Source organism: Mesocricetus auratus, unplaced genomic scaffold (assembly GCF_017639785.1).
Source record: "Mesocricetus auratus isolate SY011 unplaced genomic scaffold, BCM_Maur_2.0 Super-Scaffold_100021, whole genome shotgun sequence".
In the NCBI taxonomy this organism is placed as follows: domain Eukaryota; kingdom Metazoa; phylum Chordata; class Mammalia; order Rodentia; family Cricetidae; genus Mesocricetus; species Mesocricetus auratus.
Window position 1 is genome coordinate 35,404,893 of NW_024429202.1, and position 27,880 is coordinate 35,432,772.

The window sequence follows — 27,880 nt, forward strand, 5'->3', positions numbered from 1 at the left end:
TATATTATAGGTAGTGATAGCCATCTGAAATCTGGCATTAGATTAAAAGAAAAAGAATGAGGCTGAAACCTCAGAGCAGGTGATGTAGAGAGGATTGGTGTGGAAACAAAACTAACTGTGTGCAGAGGCTCAAAGCGTGTTGCTTCCAACGAAATAGCATCAATCTTCCTGTCACTGGCTGCAGTTTTAGAAGCGTCATTTGAAATGAAGGCTGTGTGTTCTGTTGAGTGGATATAGAACCCACTTCTTTTTGCTGGCCATGTTGATTCTGACTCTTACTAAGATGATGATGATGCTGTGAATATCTTCATGAATTGTAACATGAAAAATAAAAACACAGAGACAGATATCAGGGTTCAAAATGAAGATCAGAAAAGCAAAGCAGCCAAATCACCAGAGAGTTCTCACCTCTACCAAGGCTGGGATGATCCTATCCTCATCATGACTGGAGACTAACTGCTCCTGTCTGATATAACTCTCTAGTTCTGGAATTAAAGGCATGCACCACCACGGCCCAACTTCTGTGGGTAACTAGTGTGGCTGCTGGGATTAAAGGTGTGTACCACCACTGCCTGGCCTCTATGACTGTGGCTAGTTTTGCATTCTGATCTTCAGGCAAGCTTTATTTGTTAGAATACAAATAAGATATCACCACAGTGAATATAACTTTGCTGTATTTGGGATCATTGTACCGTAACAGATTGACAAATGCTACAAGAGACAAGCCTGTTAAAAGGCATGCATTTTACAATACTGGCAGCATCAATGGCTAGTTTGTGGAAATAGCAGCATGACTTTCCTTTTCTTTATACTTGTTTTGGGGTCCTTTTTCTCATCAACTCCCTTGATGCTCACTGCCATTTTTATCAGGTTGTATTTCTATATACCAATCTGAGAGGTTACAAATCCTACTTTAAATTGCTTTCTCCCAGTAGGAGTGAATTTAGGCTGGGTCGATGGTTCAGTGAGTGAGAAAACTTGCTGTATAAACATGTATAAGCATCAGGACCTGAGTTTGGATCCCAGCACCCATGTAGAAGTCAATAGAATAAGAGGGTTGTTCTGGAGGAAACCACCAGCCGTTGCTACATGATCTAAGTGGGCATTGCTCCAAACTGATAGACACTCATACATACTGTTCATTAAGTAAGTCACTCCTTTACTTTGATTACAAAAATCTTTCACTGGCCATCATATCAGTTCCTACAAAAAGTCTTGTTTTCTTGGACAACATCCTTATTGCACTACTGGATGGATTTGTAGTTTCAGGTTTTCAATTTATTGAAGTTTGCATTAGCACAGTACCACTAAATCACCCAAATTAAATCACTGGGGTTTCAAGGAGAGAATATTTACTTTTCACAGATGCTTGAGCAAAAGTAAAACATTGAAAACCTCACTGCCCAGTCAGGAAAGGAACCCTATTAATAAAATAAACGTAGGGCCATGTTTAGCATAGGCAATAATTCCTCTCCTCAGGTGTTGGTGAAAAAGTCAATGTGTTGGTTAAATCAGTGTGAGGAAAAATAGAAGTGTTATTTCCCTCTATGCTGAGGATGGTATCAAGTAAATGATAAGGACAGATAAAGTTTGGAATTTCCATAGCAAAGGTGGTAAATTTTTAAAAGAATAGAAAATGAAGTTATTATACAAGAGATAAAGGTGCCGTGGGATATAGCTGGAGTGAAGGAATAATTTTTGTTGCTCTGTGGCAAAGCCAGGGAATGATGGTTGATGAAAATCATTTTGTTTTTCAAAACACAAGATACGGTTTGAATACTCCCACCAGCGAGAAAGGACCACCATCTGCAGGGGGGAATCCAAATAGGTTAGAGTCTGAGAAAGAAGAATAAGCTTTCAGATCTTACCTGGAATTCTAGAGCATGGAAACATCTGCACACAGGAGAACTTTAAATAATAAACACAATACCCAAATTTGCAGGGAAGATTAGTTTGCTCGGCCAGGAAATTATGAGAAAAAATAATTTCAATATGAACATAGCATCATTATGAAAAGACAGGAACAGACCCAGGTGAATTTGATAGACAAATGCTCGATGCATTTGATAGCTCAAGTGGTCATACAAGCAATAATATTGCAACCTGCAGAGATTATATGCAAATAATGGTGAATAGGATTATCTGTAGGTATGTATAGGCCTGCTTTCTGCCACTGTGAAGAATGGCTTGCTTTGGCTCATGGTGTCAGAGGCTTCAGTTCATGGTCACTTAACCCTGTTACTTGGCCCAGAAGAGACATCATGGTGAGGAACACCAGGCTAAGGAAATTCCTTCTCTCATGCCAGCTGGGAAGTGGGAGGGGGTATTTCGATCCAAACTGGAACAGAAATCGAATTCATAACAAAATGTGAGAAAAGGCAGGCATCTGACTTGTCATCAAAGCCAGATGAATAAAAACAACGAAGTGACAGTTTTCTACTTGCATATTTAACTAAGACATTTATCCTTTGCGCAGTTGTACTCAAATCTCAAAGTCCAGTGAAACGAGCACATCCGTTTTATTTTAAACTTCAAAGATACTTTTATTGGGATTTAAAAAGAAAAACCGCGGAGTGACAAGCTGTAAACCTGCGCAGCTGTCCCAAGTAGGAGAAGGAGGAAAAGGCAGGGTGTTCTGTTCATTGTTCCAGTTAAGCCAGTATGGAAATCAGCCATATCCACAAAGCAGACAAGCGGCCACATGGCAGGAAAAGGAACTTCAGAGAGGGAGGAATGAAACCCAGAGAACCAGAAAAGGCATACCTGGGCTCTGGCAGTGACCCGAGAGAAAAAGACAAATGAAAGAGAAACAAGAGGACAAGTTAGGCCTTTGAGTCAGGACCAGAAGCTAGTGGTGGCTGTACAGCGATTGCTCCAGGCTGGGAACAAAAAGTACAGTTTCACTCAAGGGATAATTATTCTTCCTAACTCTTTAGCACGGCCTAGGGTGATCATGCCTTCCTCAGGGATGGTCCCTTAGCCAGGTGATTGACTTGCCCAACTGGAATGTTTGGTCCACACCCAGAGCCAATGCTTAGCTTCCAGAGAGCTATCCTTCTTTACTGATGAGTTAGCCAGCCTGTGGTGTTTCGATAATAGCAGCACAAAATGAACTGAGACGAGCTCATTTTGCTCACGAGCTCCTCACGACTCAGTCACCTCTCCAAGCACCCACCTGTGCATGGCTGTGTTCGTGTGCTTTGCTGTTGCAGTGATAAAACACTGACGTAGCCAAGTGTGCTGGCACACACCTTTAATCCCAGCGCTCGGGAGACAGAGGCTGGTGGCTCTCTGTGAGTTCTAGGACAAGCAGAGCAACGTGAAAGGTAATGTTTGAATGAAAAGGAAGGAAGGGGAGGGAGGGGAGGGAAGGGAAGGGAAGGAAGCAAAGGGAAGGGAAAGGGAAAGGGAAGGGAAGGGAAGGGAAGGAAAGGGTAAAAACTTTATGTAGGAACTGAAGCAGAGACCAGTGTAGGAATACTGCTTTACTGCTGACTGATTTGCTCAACCTGCTTTCTTATGTACCTCAGGACCACCTGCCCAGGGATGGCACTGCCCACAGTATGTTAGAAACATCTGTTAGAAAAAATGTAAATGCTCCACAGACACGCCCATGTGCCAATCTGATGGAGGCAATTCCTCAGTTGAGGCTCCCTCTGCCCAGATGTATCAAGCTGACAACTGAAGGTCACTGTGACAGTAGCATCTTGAAGATTAGTTTTCAGCGCGTGGCTTGTAGGCCACACATTCAGACTGATCACGGTGTATCATCAAACACAAAAGTAATCGTTTGAAGAAAAATAAGGCAGAATGGAAAAAAATCCAGGATGGTAGTGATAGCTGGGTCAATCAGGGATCCTTTCTTTTTTTTTAATTTAGTATTTAAAAATCAAATCCGCCGGGCGTTGGTGGCGCACGCCTTTAATCCCAGCACTCGGGAGGCAGAGGCAGGAGGATTTCTGTGAGTTCGAGGCCAGCCTGGTCTACAGAGCGAGTTCCAGGACAGCCTCCAAAGCCACAGAGAAACCCTGTCTCGAAAAACCAAAACAAAAAACAAACAAACAAACAAACAAAAAAATCAAATCCATGTAGTCGACTCCTTAAAAGATGGGAATTGGGGAAATGTTAGTTTTCCAACTAGTGACACAGTTGTGGACTGGAAGGGACCATCCAGATTTGGCTGAATGTCTCAAGGGACCCTAATCCATGTCTTTTGTCCATTCTGGCTTTGGATCCTGTCTAATGCCTATGAATTATTGTCTCATGTGAGTAAAAGATGTCTTTGTTGACTTCCCCTGGATGCTGCAACAGAAAGCTGTGAATCTGATAGTATCAAACAGAGCTGTCTTTGAGAGGGAGGGACATGGAAGACTTCCGGTGACAACCTCTACCCAAAAGCAATGGCCTAGACAGGAAGTCATCCAAGAAAACTCTTTAAGAGTATGACGGGAATGCTAAAGTGCAACTCTTCACAACTGATGGCTTCCCGTGGGGGTTGGGGAGGGAAAAGACTCGGTTCTGTTTAAGGGGAAGGCCACTAAGAGTTTGACCCCAGTGAACAGATAGAAAACACAAACTGGACCCTTTTTTGGGGGGGTCACAAGGGTGGAGGGACAGACTTGGAAGGACTGGGAAGTGAGTGTGTTCGGGGTGTACCATGTGAAGTCCCCGGAGAATTAATAAAATTGTTATATTGAAAACAAAAACAAAAAGAGTGCTGTGTGTAGCCTAGCAGTTTTAGGAAAAGTTCTAAGTGGAAGAAACTCTTTGGGGATCTAAAAGCACCCTGTGTGGCTAGCTGTGATGGGAAGCACATTTAATCTCAGCACTCAAGTGGTAGAGGAAGGAGGGTCTCTGTATGTAGGTGTCTGAGGCCAACCTGGTCTACCTAGACAGTTCCAGGCTAGCGGTGGCTACTTAGTGAGACCCTGTCACAAATAAAACAAACAAGAAACCCCAAACAAACAAGGAACAACAACAAGAGTATAAAAACCACTCTGTGCGTGAGCTAAGTTCCCTCTATGGGCCATTGCTTTGACTTTTCTGGAGACTTTTCCTAATGTTCCTTGGTTCCCGGTTCCACCTTCTAGCCAGCTGGCAACTCCTGCCCCACCTTTGGCTCCCCGCTGCCACCATGAGTCTTTTGCCTTCTCCTCTGCCTACGGTCAAATCCCCCTCCTTTAAAGACACATGAGGCCACATGTGGGTTCATATGGGTAATCCAAGATAATCACCCACCTCTGGACCCAAAAATCACATCTGTACTGTAGGTGAACATTTCTGTCCCTCCAGCCAGTTCCCAAATGCCCGCACAGAGACTTAATATTAAGTATAAATGCTCCATTGATGGCTTAGGCTCCTCTTTTTAAGCTAGTTCTTATAACTTAACCCACTTCTATTAATCTATGTGCTGCCCTGAGGCTTGTTTACCTTGTTATGAACTTCCCATCCTGCTCACGTGTCTCATGACATCTCCTCTGACTTTGTCCTTCTCTCCAGCATTCTCTCGACCCCAAAACTCCTGCCTATTCATGGGCCAGTCAGCTCTTTATTCACGGGGAACAAAAGGGTTATTCCACAGTACTGTACTCTTGTCTCCACGAGGTGACAGTCACAGCTTCCAGGCAGGGATCAGGTCATTCATCTCCCTGGAGGCTGACCCCCCCCCCATCCTATCACCCTGCCTTTCTCTGCAGATGTGATGCAAGCAGCAGCTTCTGGCTCCTACCTCCTTTTTCTCCTGCCATGATAGAGTGTCCCCTGAAACTGTGCATGGGAAAAAACAAAAACAAAAAAAACCTTTCTCCCCCATGTTGCTTCCCTCCGGACATTTTATCCTATCATTTAGCAACAGAAAAAGAAACCAAGACATCTGTCTCTTTGTTGAGAGCAGGAAGCTATTCTAGAGAATGCCAGATAAATTGCAATTGCTCAGAATTCCCCCAGATTTCTCCACTTTGCCCTGTGGTCTGCTCTACAATCCTTCCCACAAGTTGTGAGTAGGGGATGTTCGGTCTTACAGAATTTGGGGCACAAGGTAATTTGGGGAGTGGGGGAGTCTGGTCAGCACTTGCATGCACACACTTGTCTGTGCCTCTTTCCATGATACGGAACAGGCCAATTTTACCCCAGTGGCTTATAAAGTGCATGCCCAAAGACTGTAATACCCCTTGATCTCCATCCTGGGACTTTCCTTTGAAAGGCCATCCTCCTACTGTGTGGAGAATTTAGTGAGAGAGGCATTAGCTACATGCATATCATAGACTGCTGCAGCCCAGGAATGACTTCAATTATAAGAAAATAGCAAACTTGATTTTCTATTTAGTCAGTACTGGAACTTTGAACTTCTCTGTCTATCACGCTGCCTTAAAGGAAGCACAGATCAATAAGTGAAAAATACTTGTTATAAAATTTTTGTGGTCGAAAAGCAGAAAATGGAGATGCTCAGGGATTCTTCGAGGCGTGTGAGGAGAAGTACCCAAGCTCTGAGCCTGCCACACAATGTCCTACCTCCATCACCAAGGCTCTACCCTTCACGTTTCTCCTTCATTTTACCTCTGAACTCATTCCTTGAGATTGGACCTTCCAGACTACGTTCAAAGTGGAATAACACATCCCTGGAGATTGACAGCGACACACCAGGAGACCTGACGATGCCTGTGTCCTGCAACTGCTGAGAAGCCAGAAAAAGAACATGTGTAAGGAGCTGCTTGGAGAAGGAGTTTCATATCTCTTTGGCTTAATATTGGGGCTCTGACTCCTGATTCACTGTTAACTGTTTGCACGATGAGCAGTTATTTACATTTTTCAGAACTCATCTCCTGCTGGGTCAAGGGTGATTTCTAAAGCCCCGGAGGGACATTCAGATAGAAAAGACCCAGTGTCTTACTCTGATCTTCAGCCTTTGGTTTAGGATAGTAGAAGCTGTACACGTGAGCTAAGAATAGCCCTACTTCTTAACTTAATGTGTGTAGCCTCAAAATAGCTTGGCAGAACTCCCTCCGGCCTCCATGTGAGGAGTGACAGCAGCTCAAATCTCACTGAGAATCAATCGCTCCTGCCACTGCAGTCATGAGATTCTACTTAGGCCTCAGGAGGACTGGCTGAAATCCCAATTTCTCTTCTAGGGGAGAAAAAGTTTTCATTTGTAATGGGCCTGGAAGCACATGCATGTTTCTAGTGATAATATTAGTTCAGCATCCCTGTGTGGGTAGTTCTTAAACGCATGGAGATCTATCATGTCCCTAAATTGTGACAGTTATTGCCTGCTGTTAACTGCGCACCAGGACATGTTCCCACATGCAACTCACTTTTTCATGTCAATGAACAACTTGACACGTGTATATCTAGTGCTTTGTTTGACCCCAACATGCAGCTGCTGCTTTTATCAGCGGTGACGGCTGACAAGTGATCAAGCTTCACCAAGTGCTTGTAGGTAAAGTGAAGATCTGGGCTTTCCAGAGATCTGGTGGGTACTTCCAGGACGAGCTGACGCGACAGGCCTGAAATCCAAGGCATAGCAGTTGGTCATCTTAGGAAAGAACTCCGGAAGTGATGAAGGTAGGGAAAGGCTCAGCTGCAGCTGACCTACCATCGCTAACTTCGCTGTGGTGGAGGCATTCTCCTGCCCTTACAAGGTCATTTTGTATGCAGTGGGCCCCGGAAAGGAGCTCTTCTGATTACAGAGGAGTTCAGTACCTCTTGTGCATTTTACTGAGTGTAGTAGAGCTTACTATTTCCACGTGTGGTGAAGTGTGCTGTTAGGTCCCCACTCCCCAGGAAGCTCTGGAACCTTCCATTACTGCCATCACTACCCATGTTTGACTTGGATGGCTAGGAACTGCCAGCAGGGCATGTTTCCCCCTTTTATTTTGGTAGTAGGTGAGATCCACCATCCGCTGCTGTGTTTTAGTCTGTTTTCTTTTGTAACCAAATGCCACAGTTTGGATGATTTATAGAGAATAGAAGTTTGTTGATCTCGTGATCTGGAGACTGAGAGATCCAAAGTCTGACTGGCACTAGCTCAGCATCCAGTGAGGAACCACGGCTGGGTCATGGCAAAGCAGAGAAGATGGCAGCAGATGGTGAGACAGAGAACATCTTCCAGAAAGAGCTACTGCTATTATCCTCATAACCCATACATCCATACATCCACCCATCCATCCATCCATCCATCCAGGCTGAATCCATGCACTAGTGCAGAGGCCTCCTGGTCCAGTATCTTCCCATAGGCCCTGTGTGCTTCTATCTCTTAACACTGTCAGCATGAATTTCAAACCACAGCAGCCTACTCTTTGAGTTGGTGTCTTGCTGCCTGCTGGGTAGGAAGTTGTATGGATCAGGAAAATTTGGATTACAGAAGCATGAATGTTCGTCATAACACTCTCTGATAAGTGGCTTCCCAGATGATATCAGTAACACACAGCTCCCAGGGTCAAGGGCCCTTATGTGATATCCTTCCCCACCTCAGGGTTAGACATTGTAACTTGTGTCTCACAAACAGAACATGGAAAAGGTAAATTACGGAAAGTTTGTGGTTCCAATCTGGAAACTCTAACTTAGACTTCCTTTTCTTGAAGGCACTCAGCTGCCATCTTAAGCTGATCACGAAGAGGACCACTTAAAGAAGAACAACTGAGGTTAACTGTTGGGTGACAGGTTTTTCCTGGGGAGATGCAATATAACTGTCTACTCATCGACAATAGGCAGCCCTTGACAGGCAAAAGTATGGATACCACCAAAGTCCAAAATGGTGAACCAGTGAGTTTTACTGGGGCTACTTATAGAAGCAAAAAATAACTTAAAGACAGCTGCATTACCAAAGGCCACCCCAGCATGAAAGATAAAACATAAAAGTTGGAAACTGCACAGCCTGCAAGAAACTCAGCAGGTTGGAGAAGGTTCTTTCCTGGTGACTCAGCTGGGCTTTGCCTCTTCCAGGCATCTGGGCATATCTGAGAGTCTTTGCTGTTTGACTTGTCTGAGAGAGACTTCAGCAGTCCCTATTGTTTATTCTTGGTAAGAGAAGGGCCTAGTGAATCTCTTCAGTTTCAGGGACTTCCTGAAGCTATTTTGGATTGTTTACTTTTTGTCTCAATGAACTTTCCTGAAGGATGGAATGTTTCAATAAAAGAGGAAACTGTTAGACAATAGTAGCCTCGACTGAACACCTAACCATCAGCCCAACAGCCCAAAAGAGCTCCAATCCAACAAACAAGTGCATGGTCAGGGTAGAGACAGGTCTAAAATACCTGGGAGGGCCTTCAGTGAAGGCCATACTCTTGGTCAGAAACATAGCTCATGGAGAGTTGTACCCAGAGGCCCCAGCAAGACTGTGTTTGGTGTTATGATCCATAGAAACTGAGAAGTAATGCATGTGTCTTGCTTTCGGAACTAAATTCTGGGGTCATTTATTACATAGGATTTGTACATATGTGGGAATATAATACAGTGATTAGGAATATAGAACATTTTAATTGCATGAAATTAGGATTCTTAATAATCGTTTTATCTTGCAGATACTTTCACACAACATCAGAAAAGACCAAAATATTCTTTCAGTCAGTGATTCTAAATGTTTACATCACTGAAAGCATATTGGTAGATGTTCTAATTAGCTCTGACTTCCAACTGGACAGAGATTAGAGACATCAGAGAAGAGATTTTCAGATGAGGGATTACCAGATCAGATTACCTGTTGTCAGACATGTCTGTTGGGGATTGTCTTGATTGTAAATTGATGTAGGAAGGACTAGTATACTATGAATCATACTGTTTCCTGTACAGTGGTCTTGGGATGTGTAAGCAAGGTAGCAAAGCATGAGTTTGAGAGGGAGCTGCAAGCAGCCTTCCTCTATGGCTTCAGCTTCAAGTTCCTAATTGAGTTTCTGCCATCAATTCCCTCAACAATGAACAACAACTCATATGTTGAGGTAAGCCCTTCCTCCCCTCAGTAGTTTTTGATGAGAGTGTTTATGACAGAACTAAAAGAGTAGCATTCACAAAATGCCACAATTTCTAGGTTTTTAGTAATCTTTTGGCTTCCATAGTCTTCTGTTATATGGGAGATAGTCTGTTCATCTAACAAAAGCAGAACTGAGAAGTTTGTATGACATTACCTAACACTTAAAAAAAACAAAGAAACATTTGTAGCAAGGGGTGGGGGGTATTGACACACATCTTTAATCCCAGCACTCTGGAGACAGAGACAGGTGGATCTCTGTGAGTTTCAGGCCAGCCTGATCTACAGAGTGAGTTCCAGGACAGGCCCCAAAGCTACAGAGAAACCGTGTCTTGAAAATAAACAAAACAACAAAAACAAAAACACATTTATGTCTTTTCTTTTTTTTTTCAGCGCAGCAGCCTGGATTTTTTACAAGAATATGTCGCTTGTGCACATACTGGACATCGACTTAATGGGAATGGTAGTTTTATTGTTGTTGCTTTTAAGAGACATCCACTGTGTAGACATGGCTACATTGCAGTCCAGTTGTTAGTGATGTGTTTTGTCCTGAACACTGAAATTTCCCTGCTTCTAAAAGGTCTATGGCGAGTGCTTCAAACAGCGATAAATTTCTTTTTCCCCTAGGGCATACATAAAAGCAGAGGCTGGGTGTGGTGGGGAAAGCCTGTAATCCCAGCATTGGGGAGCCCAAGGCAAGATTGTGCGGTTAAACGTTAACCTGGTTTCATAATGAATGCTGTCAAAAAAAAAAAAAAAAAAGGAAAGGAAAGGGAAGAAAGAATAATGAATAATGAACAACAGCAAAAAAAAAAGTAGTGTCTATGTCCTTCTCTACTTAAAAGAGGAGCATTTGACTAATTTCAAGGCTTGCATCCAATGGTGAGAGCCGTGGATCCGGGTCTTTAGATTCTCCTGTAGTTTATGTCCCTGACTTGTGGTGAGCAGTATCTTATTCAGTCTCTTCCCACACTGCATGTTATTGACATTACCATGGCACAGGATTAAGCAGCATTTTCTCAACATTAAATACTAAGGCCTCGCCTGGCTGGTTAGCTACGAAGGGTACTTCCCACAGTCTCATGCACATTCCTTTGGAGGAAGACATCAGGTAGTAGTAGCCTGTAGGACCCACGGTGAGAGTCTTGTTGATGTTTGCCTTTGGCTATCTTGCCCTCTGAGTCCCACAGGTGATGCAGAATGGCCCAGGTCGATGCTGTGCACTGAGAGATTCTCCTCTGCGGAGGAACCGGGAGCTCAGGGAGCTTGACTATTACAGTGGGCTGAAGCTAATAACCTTGTGCAACCACTGTACGGGAAAGAAACCGCATCATTATTACTTTAGACAGTAAATAAAGCCTCCATTGGTCCTCTGGGAGACACCGTCTCCATTTTCCAAGACTGAACAGCAGTTTTAGAAGGCAGCCAAGGAGGGAAGGCTGTCAGAGCCTCTGCTTGTGAGATGGGCAGGATCTGAGTGCCCTGTAGAAGACCATCTCTCTCGAGGATGGTGTCTTCTCCTCCGCCTGCAGCAGCCTTAAAATGTGAATGAGTTTCTCATCGCCTTCTTTTCACAGTGCACCTTTGTCTGGAGAATTCATCCAGGAATACTGTATCATGAAAATTTGCTCTAATGCAAATCCTTCTGTTATATAAAGCAGTGGTTCTCAATCTTCCTAATGCTGCAACCCTTTGGTACAGTTCCTCATATTGTGGGGACTCCCCCCACCATAAAATTATTTTTGTTGCTACTTCGTAACTGTAATTTTGCTACTGCTTTGAGTCACAATGTAAGTATTAGTGTTTTCCAATAGTCTTAGGCGACCCATAGTTTGAGAACCACTGAAAAGAGGCACAAAAAAGGGGCCTACTACGGCTATGCTATTTCAGTGTCAAATCAAGGAATGACAAACCCAGGTGGTCCCGTACAGCTGCTGAGTCATCCTTTCCAATTTGGATGATGTCAATTGTGTAAGAGCAACAATCTTTACAGAGCGTGTTCCCCCAAATCATCCTGTACAGGGCTTAGCGTTCAAGGTCATCTGAGAAAGGGATTCCAGGAAGCATGGTCAGTGGCGAAGCGGGGGGAGAATTGGAGAGGATGAGAGACAACCCAAGGTGTTATCAGACAGGGAACTACAGGGAACACCTGAGCCTTAACCCACTGGAGCTGCCTGAAGGTGGAAGGAGCTGAAATAGTTATTAAACATCGAATCTCATCCACCCTCGCTCAAGGCAATTCTGGGAAGCGCTTGTGGCCTGCTTATGCCTGTGCTTGGGTAGGGGTCACAGGAGGGTGAACGTGTATGGGGGATGGTGCCATGTGAAGGGCTGGGTACCAGCTGCGTCTGTTCCCTAGACCCAGTATCCAGGGTCAAGGATCATCACCCTTTTGAACTTCCTAGACTCTGATACACATCTACATCAAGAGGAGGCCTGCAAGGCTGCCACAGACACACACAAAGGTAGTTTAGATGGGTTTTGTGTTTTTGTTAGAATTTGGTTTACTTTAATTGGGTTTCCTCTGCGCGGCTGTGGTGTATGTGCTCAGGTGTGGGTGTATGTGCCTGTGTTCAGACATCCAGAGGCCACAGGAGGACTGCAGGCATCCTGCTTTCTAACTCTTAACCTTTTTTTTAGGATCTCTTACTGAACCCTTAGCAAGGCTAGCAGCCAGCAAGTCCCAGAGAGCCACCTGTCTCTTCCCCAGGACCCATGCCATGTTCTGGTTATGCGCTATAGGCAGGCCTATGACTACATCCGCAATTTTGTGTGGGTGCTGGTATCTGAACCCAGGTCCTTAGGTTTATACAAGTGCTCTTACCCACCTAGACGTTTCTCCAAGTCCTCAGATGGTTTTTAAATGGAATAGCACTACACAAGAGGGTAAAGGATGGAGAAGGAGGTGAGGGAGCCGAGAAGAGGAAAGCTACCTGAATGTAATGAGAAACACTGGCTGGAGAAGAGAGCAGAGGAACCGGGCAAACAGCTGGAGTAAAAGCCCCAGGGCAGTGAGGGCACCTTGAGGCCTCGGAGAAGACAGCCTACAGATCCGGTGCTGAGGTTGAAGGAGACTAACTGAGGTAGATACCGCTCTCGACTGCAGCATAAAACAGTGACTTCCAGCCACCTGGTGGTGGCAGAGCACGCCTTTAGTCCCAGCACTCGGGAGGCAGAGGCACGCAGATCTCTGTGAGTAGCGGATCTCTGTGAGTTCAAGGCCAGCCTAGTCTATAGAGCAAGTTCCAGGACAGACAGGGCTGTTACACAGAGGAACCCTGTCTTGAAAAAACTAACAAACAAACAAAAAAGAAAAGCAAAACAAAACAGTGACTTCAAAGCTTTGTAGGGAGACTTTTCTTGCAAAAACAATATTATTTTTAAGATCTCAGCATGTTAGTGTTAGTAGTTTGAATTTCTTCTACTTTAAAACAAAGGACTGCATGCATTCAGTAGCCTGGCAGGATGAAACATTTCATCATAGTCACCACTATGGCATTGCATGTGTTTTAAAAACAACGAGGCAATGGTAATATATGCCTTTAATCTCAGCACTCAGGAGGCAGAGGCAGACAAATCTCTCTGAGTTCCAGGCCAGCCCGGACTACACACCCGAACTCCAGGTCAGCCAGGGCTACACAGAGAAGCCCTGACTTGAAAAACCAAGACTAAGCTGGGCGTTGGTGTCATAAGTCTTTAATCCCAGCACTCAGGAGGCAGAGGCAGGTGGATCTCTCTGAGTTCGAGACCAGCCTGGTCTACAAGAGCTAGTTCCAGGACAGCCTCCAAAGCCACAGAGAAACCCTGCCTCAGAAATCTCAAAAATAAAATAAACTAAAAAAAAAAACAACCCAAAACCAGTTTAGGTACATACAAGACATATGCTTTGATCCAGCCCCTGTGTGTGAGACACACTGGTTTAGGGACCCACCTCTAGGACGAATGTGCTCACCCTGGAAGGAACCTGAAAGCCTTTTTCTGAACTGCTTTGGACAGAGGACACAAAAAAAAAAAACATGACAGGAGGCCTTCCCAGAGGCGGCTCCCATAGGCGATGTCTCTCTGGCAGGTCTCCCTACCATTCACGAATAGTCTCACAAACAGCTTCCTTTGTGTAGAGCAACGGTATCAGAGGAGCAGAAAGAAGGGAACACGGAATGTGAAGTTCTGACTCCATTCTTCGCTTCTGTTAAGGAGGAAGCCCCACCCAGTCTCCCAAAGTTTTATTCTTGTGTGGGATCCTTCGAAGCTGCCCAGAGCGTGACTTGGGAGGCTCGGCAGTGTTTTGGGGTGTGCAAAACTCTCTGCTCTGCCAAACCAGATCAGTGTGAATGTGTATGAGTGAACGTGTGCTTTATATAAACTTTGGATTGCAGGATAGGCCATCTTCACTTGAGTTCCAACGCCGAGATAAGGATTTGAGCACAAGCAATTGGTTTGGTAGGCTTTACAGAATAAAACTGTGTCCCCCGTGGTACGCAGTCACTTTTCTCAACACTGGGACAGAAACAACCTAGAAGCAAGGTTTGTTCTGACTCGTGGTTCTGGGGATATAGTCCATCGATAAATAGGAAGGCTTGGCACTTGGAGTGGTCAGTCTAGGACAGCAGGAGCTGTAGCCTGGCCTGTTCACATTTTGGCAGATGAGGAAACAGAGGTCTGGTAGGAACCAGAAGAGGTATCATGTTCAAGGCCCACCCTAGTCCTCTGCTAGCTAGGTCATAGTTCCTGCCATCATATAATTTCTTGTAGCTCTGCTGGCCAGGAACTAAAGTTCCCACACATGGTTCTGTGGGAGACACTTCCTACTTAGCTGTGACTCTCAACACATGTGCTCTGACCTCTAGTGTGCCTGTGATTGGAGACGAACCATTAGGTGGCAAACCTTCAACGAGGTCCTGAAGACAGAATTCTACTCCAACAGGACTGATACCCAAATCAAAGAGATGCTGGGGATGGATGATGTCTGTGCAGAGGAAGGGACATATGAGGCACAGTGCTAAGGAGAGAGGCCTTGAGTGGGACCAACCCCTTATGATGCCTTGATTGTGGATGTCTAGTCTCCAGAATGACATAATGCATTGTTCAGTCCCTTTCATCTGTTCTGTTTTGACTCCTGAGTAACTTAAGACAGTGAGTGGTGCAGGGAGCGTAGGGGAAGAGTAAGAGGTTAGAAAAAGAAAGGAATGTAACTAAGGGGGCCCAGCCAGGGGCAGCAGAGGAGCCTTGAGAGATATAGAACACTCTTCATAAGCCTCACGAATCACAAAGAAGCTGACACAGTTGTCCATGGGCATGCTTTTAGGTTCATGGGGCTTAGCTCCATAGGGGCCAGACACACATTATAGCCAGGAGAGTCCCCCAGCAAGAGCAAGCAAGGTCTGGGATGGGAGGCCATGGCATACAAGGAAATGAATGGTCTGTCTAATGTTGCTGGTTGAGAACCCATGGTGGGTGCTGACAGCTCCCACAGTACTCTGAATTAAGTAGCAACACCGTCTTCTTTTAAACTACTCTGCTGCTTATAAATTAGCATGTGTCTTAGAGTGGATTCATCAACAGCATCACATTTGTGCCCTGTGCTCATATTAACTGGTTGGGAAAGGTAATTTACTGATACGGCTCCCTGCTAGTTTGTGTTATTTTGGGACTCCCTCTATAAATAACACAGTCATCTCCAGGTTTCGGGGTCTAAGGGCACATCACGCCCCGTGCGTGTATGCACACAGCAGGTTTTTAGGAAGCCAAGGGTTGCTTGCAAGAGAAACTGCATAGGGGTGGCCCCCGCTGATCTCTTAGGAGGCCTGATATGCACAGTGAAGGTCTTGAGGGCCTTGGCAGGCAGATACCTCAGTAGAACTCTGAGTTTTGACAATAGTCTCCAGTGCCTTCAGTTTGGGGTTTGTTGTTTTGTTTTCTTCAGAATGTCTCTCAGCTGGGCATTAGCAGCTGAGGTCACTCAGACATGGTTTGAGCACTTCAAGCAGCTGTTGGGTGGTCCCTACACATAGCAAGGAAACCCCACCTTCTCCCCGCTCACTGTATCTCTTGTCAATAATTCTTACTAACTAGAGGTTTGTTTCCAGATTTGATTACTGCAGACAGTGTATCATTTCCCTTAGTGGAAGAAGAATTGATTTTTTTTTCTTCTGGACTGAAACATAAGATGTTTCTGGACACACATATGGCCCAATGAGAACAATTAAAAAAGAAGAAAAAAAAACCCCTACTAGAACTTCTGTCTGAACATAAGGAGAGCTATGGAGTCAGAAGGGTTATAGTCAGTCACTTCATCCTACCAAGTGTTACTTAAACAACTCTCTGTTGGTTCCTGCTGTGACCACCATGCAGAACTCTCCAGTCACACCGTGCCCCAAGACCATGAGCTGACAGCTTCAGTGCTCACATCTGCCTGCATGACAAATTATCAATAACTCATCATCTTTCGATGCTGTTGCCGGTGACTGAGGCCCATCTATAGAAACCCTCATGAAGTTATGTGCCCTCCAAAACAAATGGTTATAAGGGAAGCACCCTGGTGTGGTCTGAGTATGTCTTCTAAGTTTCCTGTATTGAAATTTGACCTCCATCTTGGGGATGGAGAATTAATCTGACCAGAGGCAAGTCTGCTGGGCAGTGATTAGAGCTGGTTAATCAGGGCAGGGCCATTGCGATTGAATTCTGGTGGCTTTATAATAATAGGCATACAGGCCAGAAGATAAAAGTACATTCCTTATCTTTTTGCCCTGTGACACCTTAAGATTCTGCCAGCACAAATGTCACTGATCACTGTAGCCCCTCAACCATGGACCAAAGGCATGCGCCAAAATAAACCCGTTTTCTTTATTAAGTATTCAGCCTTCTATATCAATAGAAATAAAAAATGGACTAATATACATCTCTATAGCCAAAGCCTTTGTCAGGAGTCTCAAAGGACATGTTAGAACTATATCTTCCCTCCAACCCCTTTGGAGAGAGCACTTTGTTCTTTGTTTTGGTTATGATGGGCACTTTCCTTGTCCTCTGTGCTTCCTATAATTTTGTGGTTATGTCCCAAATATCTTTTTAATTGTGTCACTTCTTTGGAAACCATAGGCATCCCTGACCTCCTCCAAGAAGTTCTGGGATAGAATGTGTAATCCATAGATGGAAATGGATTTCTCCTAAGAGAGCAAAGAAAGTGTCCTCACTTTCCCTAGCCCATGATGCTCCAGGGCAAAGAGTTGTGGCAACCAGCCCCACTAAGGTGTGCTCCTTCCCTCCAGGTTCCTTCCCTGTTTCAGTTCCTGTCCTGACTTCCTTCAGTGATGAACAGCAATGCTGAAGTGCAGGCCAAATAAACCCTTTCCTCTCCAACTTGTTTTTGGTCACGGTGTTTTGTCACAGCAATGGAAACCTTAAGACAGGCTTTCAGATCAATGATGATAGCTTGTAGTTCAAATCTAAACTTGTTTGCATTTAAAATTGACATTTTGCTGAGCATGTGGTACATTCCTAGAACCTTGGCCCTCAGGTGGCCAGGCAGGAAGATGATGAGTTTGAGGTCAGTCCAGGATACATGGCAATACCTTATTTGTTTGTTTGTTAAGACAACAACAAACAAGAAAGGAAAGTATTCTATTTGTAGGTGTCCTTTCTTTCATACCTTTCCTTCAAAGCATCCATAACTTCCAACCTTGAGTGACATGCCAATGAGATACTCCAGGGGTCCAATGATATCCTTTGCCTCTAAAGCAGTGTGCCATGTCATACAGACATGAATCACTAGAAAACAGGACATTCTTGGCTACATGCCCCCACAGAGGGTCATAGAGTAAGAACAAGAGAGCTCACTGGATCCTGAATGGACAGTGCAGTCTAGCTGGACAGGCCCAGACCATTTATAAACCACTCAGGTTTGTTCCTCAAGCACGACCCATTTCTAGTCTGAAAACTTTCATTGAATTTGACATTGTTACTCTGAGCAGAGTTCTACAAACAGCAAAGTCACAAGGGTCATATCACGAAAGCCCTAAAACAGACTTCCTTACTCTTTGATGAAGGGCGGGACTAAGGAAGGCATCCGTTTGCCAGCGCTGTGGTAAGATTTTATATTTTAAAAGTCTTTCCTGTTAAAATATGCATGCAAATGAGGGCTAAACAGACTTTGGCTAATTGAAACCTTCAGTCACTGGAAATCTCTCAACACTTTTTGTCAAAAAAGTGTGAATCTTGTTAACTTTTGTTTGCTATTTTGGAAGAAAGGGTTTTGCTATGTGACCCAGGATGGCCTTGAGCTTCTTGTGCAGTTCACAATGGCCTAGAAATCACGATCCTCTTGCCTCAGCCTCCCAAATGCTGTGATTACAGACAGGAGTCCCCACACCTGGATAATTTTGTTATCTCTTTAAAAAAAGCACTACTAGCAGGTGGTTTTGATTTCACAAACTTACCACCTACTCTGCTACACACTTAGCACTGCAGGATGAAGGTGAATACTGGAACAGTGACTCTGAGGCACAGAGGGTCCCAGCATTGGGGACCATTCTCCTTGCTATGAGGTGCTTTCTGAGGTGACACCAATTTGCAATGTATCTGTTCCTAAGATTTCAACTTATATTCCTGACGACAGAACTTTCTAGTTAATCTTTAAACAACACAGAAATGCAATTTTGCAGAGTAGCTCCTTCTGCAGTGTTCTGATTAATTGGGGGTTGATTGCAGCCAGCAGAAATGTCACACACACACATGACAGTCACCTGAAAGGTGGAATTCTAAGTGGAAATCCTAGCTTTCTTCTTCAAATTGCTTTTGTCCAAAATGAATTCTTCCCTGGTGCTAACAATTCAAAACAATGTGAAGTCCAAACATTTTCATTTTCTAGTGCTAGCTAGCCTTCGAGGTTAAAAGTTTCGCAGCAAATGTTTTCACAAAATGCACACTGAAAGAGCAGGAAGTGTCGAGCATGCTCAGTCCTAAACTATATTCAACTCTGTAGGGCTGCCTTATCTCCCCCCTTTAATTTAAACAGTGACATGTGCACAGATGTTTCCAGAAGCCCAGATCATAATTCATTTAGAAGCAGGAGACTTATATTGATCCTATGTAGGTGACATCTTATTTTGGGGGAGAGTTGGCATGAAATTTAATGATTTACAGTGGTGTTATTTGCTTGTGGTACCATGGGTAGAACTTGGGGCCTCGTGCATTCTAGTCACAAGCTCTCCCACTGAGAACTAACTCTACACTCCAACCAAGAGATTGGCTTTTCAAAATTGTTCATTCTGCTGGCCACTGAGAAGGTGCCAGAGGTCTCTAACATGTCTGTTCCCTCTTGAGTTTGAAGAGGGAGTAAGACAGATAGAGCATCTGGGTAAGAAATCACCACACCGTCTTGAAAGTCATGCAACTGTCCTTTGCTATATCTGCAAGCCCACTAGAATTTGTTTTAAAAATCTCCTAGCCCCTTTGCTTTCTTATCTCTTTGCTCTGTTTGGAAGGTGGGATTTCTAACCGTCAGGACAGACTTACAAACTGTTCTGTCCTGGTCTGGGGTTGTGCAGGAATATCAGCCTCCATTCCTACCCTCAGGGTGTTTAGATCTGCACCAAGATGGATGGCACAATTACAGAGGAACAAGGCTCATTACTCCAGAGGACTATTTAAGGCAGCAACAGATAATTTTCTATGAGAAAGTCACTTGAGGGCAGGAACTGTCACTTGATCACCTGTGAGCCTCCAGGAGAGTCCTTGCTTACATTAAGTTGGCTATAAATAAATCCATTGGATTGGACAGAAGACACACACACACACACACACACACACACACACACACACAGAGAGAGAGAGAGAGAGAGAGAGAGAGAGAGAGAGAGAGAGAGAGAGAGAGAGAGAGGTTCATGCCTCACAAGACAATGCCAACTTTTCTGCTTCCGATATCAGTACCATTACCTATCTCTGCCTGGGGGTGGGGGTGGGGAGTGGAGGACCAGCCTCCAGCAGCACAGGGCTCAAAGGAAAATCCACAGAGTGATGCTTGCTAGACCTTTATCTGCGGGGGGGGGGGGGGTGTAAGGGGAAAAGACATACAGTCTCTCGATGGTTTCTTTATTCTTCTTTTGTATTCTCTATTCTTTATTTTCCTAGCAATTTCCTTCTCTCATTCTTGATGTTTCCCTTCTAACTCATTTTAACTCTATCTTTCTTCCTTCTTTACAGCTTATATACCCCAGCAAAATCTTTCAGGCAATATAGAAATTACATTCTGTTTTTCAAGTAAAAAACAGCATGTTTTCCATATTCCTTACATGAGTAAACATTTTACATATTACAGGTGAAAAAAATTATTCCAAGAACCCAAGTACATTCATACCCAAGCAACTTGTTATAGATTAACAGTGTGTAAGCATGCAAGATATTCTTTTACTGGCAGGTTGTGTTTTGTGGTTACAAAGAAAGGACAAATCACTTTATTACTTGAAAGACAATCTTATAAGGAATCACAGATCTAGACTTTATACATGAGAGACAACCCATAAGATTTACTTTAAGTTTTTAGGGTGCATACCCACTCATCAATAGTTTTTTATATCAGGAGATTGAGGGCAGAAATGGGTATAAGAAAGTAATCGTCATCGTTGGTCATCAACCAGTTCTAGCAAGAAAGGCACTTCAGCTAATGATAATTGGGCTGCTTTGTTCTTGTTCCCTGATCTTCTTGTTCCTCGATGAACTATGCTGAACTATGTGCCTTTCTTAAACTTTAGATTGTCTTCTTGGATTTTTCACCTCAATGCTATTTGACGAAAACAACTTAGTCCAACTTTAAGGTATTTTCAAAGCTTTGTTTCAGCTCTGATTCACTCCAAAACCTGTGAACACATCTCCCAGCATTAAGGTGAAAAGAATTTAAACTAGCTGGGCTACTGGGACTCACTTATTTTTGTTAATCATTAATCTAAGCCACAGTCTATAAGGTTCCTCAATAGCAACTCATGTGTTCTAGCTGTGTGACACATCCCTGTTTTTTTTTTAATCATAAAACTCCATTTAAACTAACATTATTGTTATCAACTAGACAGCACAACTTAGGAGGAAATCATCTTCATAATAATCCACAGGTAAAAGCGCTCAGTAGGAGCTGTTTCCAGCCGGGCGGTGGTGGCGCACGCCTTTAATCCCAGCACTCGGGAGGCAGAGGCAGGCGGATCTCTGTGAGTTCGAGGCCAGCCTGGTCTACAAGAGCTAGTTCCAGGACAGTCTCCAAAACCACAGAGAAACCCTGTCTCGAAAAACCAAAAAAAAAAGAAGGAGCTATTTCCATGAAATAAACACACTACATCGAAGGCAGTGGGGATCTCCCCACACCCTTTCACACCATACTAGACACCAGAAAAAGATGGCAGCGGCAAACATGTGAAGGCCTAGCAGAAGCAAAAGACCTTCTGGAGTCTCTGGTGTCAGGACCTTGCCTTTCAAAGATTCACTCATCAGGGATTCTACTCCTGGTGGGTTGACACCCTGAAGTCAGGTACCATCAGGTGCTCCTCTGACATGGCTACCAGCAATTACCCTCCGAGTTATCTACCTCTGGGTACTTAGGCTAGATTTGATGCCCTCCTCTTGTTCTCTTGATGACCCATGTCCCCATAGCTGCTGAAACTTTCAGAGTCCTTTCTCTCAATTTTCCTAAATCATCTCCCCATCCATTCCTCTACTCTAGTGGTGCTATTGCCTCTCTGAGTAATGGTCATGTATTCCCATTCTTCCTAACCAGGAACTCTTGGGTACATGTGCCAAAGGAGTTTGCTGATGTCCCCTTTCGACTGCCTCATTCCTGACCTTACCTTTGGATCCTCACCCTGGCATCCGCTTCCCCAATCCCTTCCTACGGTCCTCCCCACGGCTGAGTCCTAAAGTCCTCCCACTAGGAACTCCTGTCTTCACTCTTCAAAATCCCACAGTTAATGCCACCCAGGGGTTTTAGTTGTCAGAAGAGACAGTGACCCTGGCAACCATAAGTAGGGCAAGAGAATTTACTAGGAGGCTCTAAGTACGACAAGACTTAGAACCAAGTGGGTTAGCAGTTACTGGTGGGAAGTGCTGGAGCCCTTTCCACCCCCCCCCATCCTTCTCACTATTTACACAACACTTATATAGTATTAGGTGTTGCATGCCATCTACTGATTAGTCAAAGCAAGCAGGAGGATGTGTGGAGGCTACATGCAAACCCTACACCATTTTGTGTAAGATACTACAGACTCTGCGGGTTTCGGTATTCCAGTGGGTGAGGTGGTCACAGAGTAGCTATTCATGAATATGAGGGGACACTGCGCTACCAGAGGTCCACAGAGGCCGATGAGCTCACGCAGCAGGCTTGTCAGCACACCTTGAGCCTGTGCAGTCTGACTGCAGTGGGTGGCATCCACAGCCTTACCTTACTAAGAGGGAGCTGCTGGGGGTTTTGAATGGAGTTCTCAAGGAGGAAGGGACAGGGAAAGGGAATTCCCAGCTGCGTCTGTACTGTAGGGAGGTAGACATTGGCTTGGCTCCATGAGGCACCTTGGGGAGTGAATGAAACAAAGAGCTTTCTAGTGAGCAGAGTTAAAGAGGAAATCGTTATGGTGGAACTAAAGGTAAGTTGCCTTTGGAAAATAGATCACAGGGCTAAACGTTGATGGGATTTGTTGCTGTTGTTGTTTTTAAGACAGGGTGTCTCTGTATTGTTTTGGAGGCTGTCCTGGAACTCACTCTGTAGACCAGGCTGGCCTTGAACTCACAGAGATCAGCCTACCTCTGCCTCCCGAGTGCTGGGATTAAAGGCATGCACCACCAATGCCCGGCCATCGTTGATGGGATTTTAAAGGTCCATACATTTTGCTCTTTCAAAGACATTTTCATAGTAAAAGAAGGGGCAATGAAGTGGAATGCAAAACCATATACAGTGTATGTTTTAAAATGCAACAAACTTAAAAAAAATATGTCCTCCATGGTGGGCCTTTTAGTGAATTGAATGGTAGCCCCCCAAATGTATTTGCCTGCAACCCATGAGCTCAACTCTAATTAATAAGAGGGTCTTCGCAAATGGTGTGTGTGTATATCTTCAATCCAAGCATGTGTATTTAGGAAGACAGAAGAGGAGACGGTGGGCTGGGTTGGGGGCCAGGCATGTTAGAGCTAAGCAGACATTGGAATGGAGCAGACGCAAGTCACAGAATGGAAGAGCATGAGTTGCCAGAAGAGGCAAGGAAGGGCTGTTCTCTGTGGCCTTTGAGGGAGATTCTGGGCTTCAGAGTGTGGGAAGGACAAACTGTGCTTTATATTATCTTGTCTAATTTGTTAAGGTAGTGCCAGTACCACACGTTAACAACATAGCAGCAGCGCCAGGAAGGAAGTGTAGGTTTCTTAGGGCTAACTCCCAAGTTTTCCTAGGAAGAAATGCTCCAGTCTCCCGATTTGTGAAGACATGAAGATCTCTGATGAGACTGTGGTGGGCATTGGGGAGGGGTTTTTTTTTTGTTTTGTTTTGTTTTGTTTTTTAGCAAGGAGAGATGACAGGAGAGAGGCATTTTAGCAAGGCTAATAAGATGCCACCGACACCCCGTATGAATATGAGAAAACAGGCATGACTACCTGGAAGGCAGCAATAACGGGAAGAGAGAGACTTGTGACACATAGTTCTGCCTCAGCCCTTTCACTGTTTTGGGCTTTGAAGACGTGAAACGGGCATTAGCGTTGATAGATGTCCAGATTCAGTAACAATTCATGGTAAGTATTGCTGGGGCATAATGTAAATGTCAGGATCTCATGATGGAAATGGGAGGGAAGGCACAGTTAAATGTTTAAGAATTGTGAGCCACAAGAATCTCATTTGGACTGCATGGGATTGTGGGGTACCCCTCTGTTTTCTCTCTAGGGTGCTAGGCAGTTGGGAGATGGGCCAAGAAGAGGTCTAGATAGCATGTAGTTTCTCCTGGAAGTTGAAGTAAACTCTAGTGTATCTGGAGACTTTTCTGTTGTCTTGTCTGTCCCACAGCTGCTTATAAAATAACCACTCAGAGGATTAACATTAACTATAGTTGTTTGGCTGATGGCTCTGGTTTTTTACAGCAAACTTTTACATTTAAATTAACCCATTTCTATTAATCCAGGCATTGCCATGGGGCTGTGGCGTTGTATCGTTTTCTATGTATCTGTATTTGCTTCCTCAGTGGCTGCTGCTGTCTTCTCTTGACTCTGCCTTCTTTCTCCCTGTATCTCTGCTTGGATTTCTGGCCTAGCTATATTCTGCCCTGCCATAGGCCAAAAAAAGCTTTATTCATCAACCAATAAAAGCAACACATATTCGCAGCATATGGGAGGACATCCCACATCACTCTAGGCCAGTGGTTCTCAATCTATGGGTTGCCACTCCTTTGGGAAATTGAAAGACTCTTTCACAGGGGTCATCTAAGACCACCAAAAACACAGATACTTACATTACAATTCGTAACAGTAGCAAAATTACAGTTATGTTGCAGCAACAAAAATAATTTTACAGGTGTGGGGTTACCACAGCGTGAAGAACTATTTTAAAGGGTCACAGCATTAGGAAGTTTGAGAATCACTACTTTAGGCCATGGCAGAAGCTGTGGGATAAAGAGCTGGCTTAGGAAGGACATTAGGTGGCCTAGCAGGGTGGACTAGCCTTGAGATAATGCAGATAAACTGGAATTCTTTAAGAGTATAGTTATCTGAAATAGTGGCATATAAAAGATGACCTTTCATATTGCAGGGGTTGGGGGAATGGCTTAGTGATACAGTACTTGCCAGGTAAACATGAGGAGCAGAGTTTGTGTTCCCAGTATCCCCGTGAATGCCAGGTGGATATGCAGCCCTCAGGAACTAGAGACAGAGGATTCCCCCAGCAGTCTGGTTAGTTGCAGTAGCCAAATCAGAGAGCTACGGGTTCAAGTGAGAGCTACCAGGGAGAATACCAGACAAAAGCCATCTGGCCTCCATAAACACTAGGACACATGTGTGCTCATGCATACATGTATGCACACCACACATATACAGACAGAAAAAAAAATCCATCTCACAATGGAAAGAAGAGACCATACCCTCTTTGGGAATACTGCTGTCAGATGCTTGGAAGACAACTCCTCACAGACAGAGAGAGACAGGCTGGCCAGAAAAGTAAGAATGAGAATGAAACACCTTATCACAAGATGCTGGACTTCAGACCACAGCCCAAGTGTGATCTGTCTGAAGGAAAACTAGATGGTCTAGGGTTTGAGAAGGAGCTATTGAATTTAGATGCAAGATGCCATTGGGGACTTGTCTTGGTTCGTATTCTATTGCTGTGAAGAGACACCATATGTATGCACACACACACACACATATATAATTCATATACACACATATGCATTTAATTGGGGGGCTTGCTTACAGTTTCAGAGACTAAGTCATTACGGGAGGGAGCATGGCAGCAAGCAGGCAGACATGGTGCTGGAGAAGCAGCGGAGAAGTACATCTTAGTCCACACGCAGCCGAGAGACACATCTCCAACAACAAGGACACACCGCCTAACCCAAATAGTTCATCAATTGGAGAGTAAGCAGGCAAATATATGAGCCTGTGGGAGCCATTCTTCTTCAAACCTCCCTAGGGACTTAGCAAAGAATCGGTGAGAGAAGCAGTCTGAGGCTGCTATTCAAAGCAAAAGCTAACAAAATTGGGTCCCTGTTGTCCTACCTTATTTAGAGTGAACGATTAGCGTTCTGCTTTCCTTATTGTAAAGCTAGTTATTAGCAGGATGAGGTCTACACAAAAGAGTGAATGGAGATAGCATCTCCGACTGGAAGAGGATGTCGGATATGCTGATTTTGTACCTAATGCTCTTTTGTCGGGCTGTGTGCCAGATACTTTAAATAGGAGGCAGGCATACATCTCATGTGATGAAGCTGAGAAAGGTTGTGAAACACACGTGTAAGGTGACACAGTTCAGGGAGCCTACAATCGCGCTATGATTACAATGCCAAGCTTCCCCAGGTTACCCATGCCTGGAAACTTCCTTTAGGGAGGGAGGCAGCTGACTGGTCAACCAGGGTGAATTGTTTCTGCCTTAGTAAGGAGGAGCAAAGGGCCAGGGTAGAATCTCATTAACATAAATGTGAGCTACCCAACCAGAAACTGAATTCATTTGAATATTAGGGCTTCCTTTGGGGAACCATGAGAGAAGGAGCTTGGGGAAGAAACATCTGGATTCCGGTGTGTAAGGAGTATGCGTTCCTTCCCCTTGTTCTAGCTTTCCAAATTTGCTTACAGGTTAGCCACTACTCAAGGCTGGGTGAGTGAGGGCGCCTTTTAAAGCCTTCCCAGCCTCCTCCTGCACTAAATGAGAAATCCCAGGCTCCTTAGAGCTGGCCTGGGCGCCGGGGAGGCAGCGGAGGTCGGGTTTCCTCTCCTCCCCCTAGGAAGTGGTCCCGCCTGGGAGGATGGAGTAAAAAAAGTGTCTAGTTGGGAAAGTAAATAGACGCAAGGCAAATAAATAAAGAAAAAATGCCCACAAGCAATTATTGGGAGGAAGTGACATTTTTATGTAAGTCACTTTTCTGACGGACACCAGGCCAGCTGGGCTGAGAGTGCCGTGGGAATGCTTCCGGGGAGGGGGGGCTGAGGGGGTGGTCGCCGTAAGAATCCAACGCACAGCGGGGGTGCGGAGACCACCCGATGGGACTCGCGGGCTGGAAGTCGCGCTGCATTCTTCCTCGTTCCCCTGCCCGCCTGCCCCCCAACTCCGATCGAGAGCGGGTGGCTGCGTGAAGCCCGTAGGCGGCGCTTTTCCCGGGCCCGGCCGGGACTCCCAGGTGGGTCCCCCGCCCGGCGCGCTCCGAGCTGGGCCGGCCCCTGGGCGGCGTCACGACAGCCGGGGAGGAGCGCGGGCGGGTGGGGAGCGCGCGGAGGCGGGCGCAGCGCGGGAGGGTCGCCGCCGCGGATCGCAGGCCGGGGCGCGCGGCCGAGCGGGCGGCGGCAGCGGCGGCGGCGGCGGCGGCGGCGGGGAGGGCTCGGCGGCGGCCAGGGCTCGGGGCTCCCGGGCCGGCGGGGTCCGCCGGGGCCGGCAGCGTCCGCCCGGCGGCGGGAGGAGTGAGCGGCGTAGACAAAGAGCGGCATCTGGGCGGGCGCAGCGCGGCCGCCGCCCCGGGACCCGCGCCTCTGCCCTCCGGCCTCGGCGTGCGGTGTGCAGCGAGGTAAGGCGACCGGCGAGGGGGCTGCAAACTTGGGCGGGTCGGCAGAGTTGGGAGAGATGGGCCGGCGGGCAGGGACCGCCCGGGAAGGAGCAGGGAGCGCGTCCCCCTGCGCGCCCCGCTGGTGCCCTCGGCCCCGCCGCGGCCTGGGCGTCCCCGGGTACCCGCACCTCGGATACACACCTTTCTGCGAGCCCTTGCCTTCCCCAGCCTCGGGCTGGCGTGGGGGTGGGGCGCCCTCGGCGGGCTCACACCGGGGACCAGGACCGAGAGCTCTCGGGAGCACAAGCAGCCCTGGCCTTCGGGCGGGCGTGGGACCGAGCAGTGGCCGGGTCGCCAGGCGCGCGTGCCTGGGAAGAATAGCCTGGGATCCAAGGGCCCCGGCGCTAGGAAGCTAGAGGCTGCGATGGCCGGGGAGAACTTACTGTATTTGGAACTATTCGTGATCCGGCACAAAGCTGCTGTCACGTCTCATGTAAGAGGTCCGTGCCTCGGTGCAGGGCGCTTTTGTGCCGGCTTCCAGTCCCTGCGCCCTGCCCCCGGTTCCCAAGGCTTAAACCTCCTGAGCCAAAGTTTCTCTCAGCTGCCCTGCCCCTTCGGTTTATTCAGGGCGATTTAAGCAACTGGTTTTTGCAAGAATTTGATGTGGGACTTTGAATGCCCCGACGGCACCTCCCTTTTGAGCGCTGTTAGCTTGGCATTGTGTGGAGGG

The 27,880-nt window shown here is 45.8% G+C and overlaps 1 protein-coding gene and 1 long non-coding RNA gene across 6 annotated transcripts in view; one reads left to right on the plus strand and one right to left on the minus strand.

Moving 5' to 3' along the window:
• On the minus strand, positions 1-27,761 carry LOC110341876. The gene is made up of 4 exons (XR_002383875.2): positions 27,594-27,761; positions 7,311-7,502; positions 6,556-6,673; positions 1-305 (listed from the first exon to the last, which is right to left on the minus strand). It is a non-coding gene; the product is annotated as an uncharacterized LOC110341876 (long non-coding RNA).
• Nck2 (NCK adaptor protein 2) overlaps positions 26,173-27,880 on the plus strand; it is a 120,099-nt gene continuing 118,391 nt past the window's right edge. For 2 of the 5 annotated variants that reach the window (XM_040729226.1, XM_040729229.1), the window contains exon 1: positions 26,996-27,171. The gene's annotated coding sequence lies outside the window, so the exon portion shown is untranslated. Of the gene's footprint in view, positions 26,192-26,771; positions 26,791-26,994; positions 27,172-27,880 lie in introns of those variants that run through there. The other 3 variants (XM_040729228.1, XM_040729227.1, XM_040729231.1) reach the window with 3 other exon arrangements.